This window comes from Adiantum capillus-veneris, chromosome 17, assembly GCF_014529385.1.
Source record: "Adiantum capillus-veneris isolate H3 chromosome 17, ASM1452938v2, whole genome shotgun sequence".
In the NCBI taxonomy this organism is placed as follows: Eukaryota; Viridiplantae; Streptophyta; class Polypodiopsida; order Polypodiales; family Pteridaceae; genus Adiantum; species Adiantum capillus-veneris.
Window position 1 is genome coordinate 138,280,095 of NC_140947.1, and position 5,316 is coordinate 138,285,410.

Here is a 5,316-nt window from a genome sequence, read left to right on the forward strand (position 1 = left end):
CTCGGGGTTGCGCGACCAAGGTAAGTTTGCAATGTACGACATGCTAGTGACTTTATTTCTAAACGTTTGAACGGCCACTCATAATCTTTGTTCGTTGTAGTATAAGTCATACACAGCAGCATGGTGTAAAGGTCGACATTTTAGGGTGGAACGAATCGACAAAAAGCGTTTTACTCAAGATTGTGGAATCATGGCAAAGTTTGAACTGTCTAGTCGACGACGTTCCTCTGATGCAGATCCTGTGGTGGCGGAACTCACTTACTTCGGCACGCTGCAAGAGATTTTGAGGATCAATTACAGAGGATTTTTTGTCGACTTGTTCGACGTGCAATGGTTCAAGATAATCATGGAGGGTCGCAACGCTACTGTGCGTAGAGGAGAGTCTGGTTTTCTTGAGGTGGATTCTACTAAGAAATGGACTGACCTAAGAGACACTTTCGTACTACCAGAGCATTGTGAACAAGTAAGTATGTAAATAGTTAACATCCCCCTTTTACAAGTTATGTGCTTGAAAGCTCTCATGTAAGTTATGTGGCTCTGGCAGGTAATATTTCATCCTACAAAGTCTACATCAAACTGGTGGTACGTCATAGAGGTAGCCCCTCGTAGTGCAAGGACGTATGAAGGCTACCATGTGCCAATCACAACGGCATCAATGGAGGAGATCAAAGAAGATGCTCAATCAGAAGCCGCTGCGGTGGTGCCAGACGAGCATCAAGATGCTACTACTCTATATGGGGTGCATGCAGAGGAGCTACAAAATGAAACAGAGGATATGTGTTTAAACAGAGAGCTCTATATAGATATAGGAAGTTATGCTGAGTTATGCGAGGATGAGAGAGAGATCTCTTAAAGCCACAAATATTGTATTTGAACAATTTTGCTCCGTGTTGTAAAAGCTCTGGCTCTCTAAGTACCTTCCATGGTGTATAACGCTCTTTTCTACTCGCGCTCACATCTTTTGATTGAAAATTCTGAGTTTTCGACTTGCCTCTTCTATCGCTCAATTCATTGCGTCATTGTATTTATATGCGTCATTACGTCATTGTATTTAATGGTCTTTGTGTCATTGTCTACTCTATTCATTCAATATTAAGTTTAAATATTCGTGTGTTTAATGCAGGTATGGATGATGAGGAGTTTCTTTCTTCTTTGTCACCGCAGCAGAGACAGTGGTACGTGGAGCGTCATCGCTCTGGCGCATCATCGCGCGTTCCTACTCCATCCGCATCTCCCTCTATTTCGGAGCATTCGGCGCGCTCCGAAGCTTCGGCGTCGATGAGACGAGCTTCACACTCGTCTAGACACCGGCGCTCTAGTGGTGGCGGTGGCGGTTGTTGTGGGGATTCCGCCACCGATGCCTCCACACCGCCTCGTGTTCGACGAGGCTCTTTACCCTCCCCTTCTTTGCCCGCCCCCACACCAGCCACAGCATCGCCATCTACGCCAGGTTTTGCACGGCTGACTGTTCCTAGCAGCTACACACCTCTACCTACTCCGCCAGGGGCCACCCCACTCGACACTCCTCGCTTCGGGGCCCACACGTCGGTGGAGACACCTGACGTCCGTACCCCCATCGACACGCCGCTAGAGACCCCTGCCGGGACACCCAGGTTCACGCGTCACCGGCCAGAGGGCTTGCCTTACTCCGTCGACTTCAGCGGCGGCATCATCATGGATGATGACGGCAAGAAGGTGATCTCGCGCATGCGTGGTCTTTGCTCTCAGCTGTTTAGACACTACATACTAAACAAATGGAGTGAAGTACCAAGTGATTTAAAAAACAGAGTCATCAGCATACTTCATGATGAGTTTCCCGTTCCAACACGGGATCAGCGCTTCAATGAAGACTTGATGAAGATTCGAATGCGCGAATAATGCAAACACAAGTGTTCCGAAGTGCAAAAAGCAATCAAGCATGGGTGGAACAGGCCAGATTGGCTGGCCAAAGAAGATTGGAAGAATTCGAAGAAAGCAGCGCGCAAGAATCCCGACAAGTGGAAGCAACAAAAGGATGCAGCCAGAGCGCGAGTAGAGGCAGGGAGCTTGCACCACTTGGGGAGCGCTGGATGGGCATCATTTGAGGCCGATTTTGTAAGTGTTTTCGCATTGCTCTTTATGTTCGATAGTTTAGGGTTTATGAGTTTTTTAATTCTAACATAATGAATTCTTTGTATGTTTTGACAGTGGTCGATGACAGGACGTGATCCCACACCGTACGAGCGCGAGTACGCAGGCAGGAAGGGCTTAAACGCCCTGATGGACATTCTCAGTTCTCGCGGCGGCATGGTTAGTATTAGGGTTTACTCTTTTCTATTGTTTGTATTGTTTTATAAATGTCGTTATATGTTTATACTTACTGAAAGCTGTCTTATTGTCTTTTTTTGCAGAATCCGACAGATACGCCGCTTGGACACGATGAGACGTCTGACTAGACGACGTCAGTTTAGCCGTAGCTAGATAGCATTAGTTTAGGGTTTCTCATAGCTTATGTATCATGAGACGAATTTTATACGTCTTTTTGAACCATGTAGAGTGTGCGAGCCGCAACTATACTATACATCAGATTCCTTCCCCCTAAACAAGAATTTTTGTCCTCAAGATTTCTTTGGAACGAGTGATCGTAAAGCTAGGAGCCTATTGTGGAGAGTGCTTGCTTGCTTCGACATGGAACTCACTATATAACTATTTGAATTAAAATTCTTGATAAATTATGTATCTAGTTCTCTTTTCTCGAGTGTCTAGTATTTTCTAAGGCTCATGAGGAAGAGACTAAGTATCTATGAGCTGCTCCACAATTTGATCATTTGGGATCAAAGTATCAGAATCCCCAAGTCTTTTCTTAAGTTTTCTAACATGAAAACTAGGTGGAATCCACTCGTTTCTAGTAATTAAAGCTTGTAATCTCTCTCCCGTAATCATTTTAAGTATTGTGTGTGATCCATAGTATGTAGGAGATGACTTTGGATGTAGTCCACTTTTCATAGTTTTTGATTTTTCATGCGCCTTAAGGTAAACTCATTCTCCTTCCTTAAAGGGGAGAGGTTTCCTATGAGGATCATCATAGACCGTAGCTCTATCTTGAGCTCTCCTAATCTTGCTCGGAGCAAGCTTAAGCATTTCATTCATATCTTCTAGGAAATATTTAGTTGGTAATTGGATCTTGTAAGCTCTCTCCCTATCTTTTTAAGTATTGTGTATGGTCCAAAATACATAGGAGGTAACTTTTGACATAATCCATTTTTCATAGTTTTTTTATTTTTAGACACCTTAAGGTAAACTTGTTCTCCTTCCTCAAAGGTGAGAGCTTTCCTAAGAGGATCATCACAGGCCCTAGCTCTATCTTGAGCTGTCCTAATCTTGCTCTAAGCAAGTTTAAGCATTTCATTCATATCTTCTAGGAAATCTTTAGCTGCCCAAACTTTCTCTTTTTTACATTCCTACTGCATATGGAGCTCTTAGTTGAAATCCATACATTACCATGAATGGACTATACCATATTGTGGAAGAGCGCTTGGAATTGTTATATGCAAACTCTACTATAGGTAATTACTCTTTCCAATTAGTTTGCCTTTTCCTTGCATACACGTCTTCTAAGACTTGGTTAACCCTTTCAGTCTGACCATCGGTTTCAAAACCTACAAATGTATAAATTATGACTCCATATAGCTAAATTCACAAACGCATAAACTAAAAACATATAAACAGCTATCAGTCCATATAGCTAAATGAAGAGTCCTACCCGTGCTTTAAACCTCAATCAAGTGACCCATCCGACACCTACCATGCAAATCATTGCTCATCATACATACTAGAATGAGCTGACAGTTATTCTAGGATAGAGACTTGGAGTTAGTCAGGTAGGAATAGATATTCAAACTTCAGGTGCAAACTTTAAACATCAGCACACAAACCAGATAAAGATTAAAATGGAAACATAGAGACAAGAAACTAGAAATGATATGTATTCAGATACTGAAAGTATACAATTGGCACTAGATAGAGCTACAAAAATTTTAATTTATGCTATGAAAAAATACCCAATTGGTACAAAAGAGTAAGACTCCGTAATGACTATCCCACAAAATGAAGTAATGGGTCCTATTTATAGGTGCCCAAACTAGGATCCTACTGATGACTTACGAAATGATTTTCTCATATTAAACTAATCATTGAATATGGGAAGATAAAAGGGGAACAAGAGTTAGGATATAGATATATGTGCTTCTAGACCTATCTCAATAGGGGTCCAAAAGGAGAGATGGTTGCATCTCAATAGGGGTCCAAAAGGGATGGTCTACCAAAGAGCAAATGTGAAATAAGTGCTTCTAGACTTATCTCAATAGGGGACCAAGAGGAGAGTTGAGGATCCTTTTGTGAAGAGTGCTTACTTTCTCCCACGTAGAACTCTCTATAGAATAATCTTTCCATTTGAATTAGAACTCTTGATAATTTACGCATCTAGTTCTCTTTGTCGATAGTCTAGTATTTTCTAAGGCTCATGAGGAAGAGATTGTGTATCTATGAGTTCCACAATTTGAATCATCTGAGATCTCTTTGGGATCAAGTTATCAGAATCCCCAAGTCTTGTCTTAAGCTTGCTAGCATGAAAAACTAGATAGATTCAACTTGTCTCTGGTATTTGGAGTTTGTAAGCTCTCTCCCGTATCATTTTAAATATTGTATATGGTCGACAATATATAGGAGGTAACTTTAGACATAGTCCACTTTTCATAGTTTTTGATTTTTTTGTCACCTTAAGGTAAACTTGTTCTCCTTCCTCAAAGATGAGAGGTTTCCTATGAGGATCATCATAGACCCAAGATATATCTTGAGCTCTCCTAATCTTGCTTTGAGAAAGTTTAAGTATTTAATTCATATCTTCTAGGAAATCTTTAGTTGGTAATTGGAGCTTTTATGCTCTCTCCCCTATCTTTTTTAGTATTGTGTAGGGTCCACAATACTAGGAGATAACTTTGGACATAGTCCATTTTTCCTAGTTTTTTATTTTTCAGGCACCTTAAGATAAACTCGTTCTCCTTACTCAAATGTGAGAGGTTTTCTATGAGGATCATCATAGGCCCTAGCTCTATCTTGAGCTCCCCTAATCCTACTATGGGCAAGTTTACACATTTCATTGATATCTTCTAGGAAATTTTTAGCTGCCCAAACTTTCTCCTTTTGCAATCCTACTGCATAGGGAGCTCTTGGTTGAAATCCATACATTCCCATGAATGGACTATACCCTGCGGAAGAGTGCTTGGCATTGTTATATGTAAACTCTACTATAGGAAATTACTCTTTCCAATTAGTTAG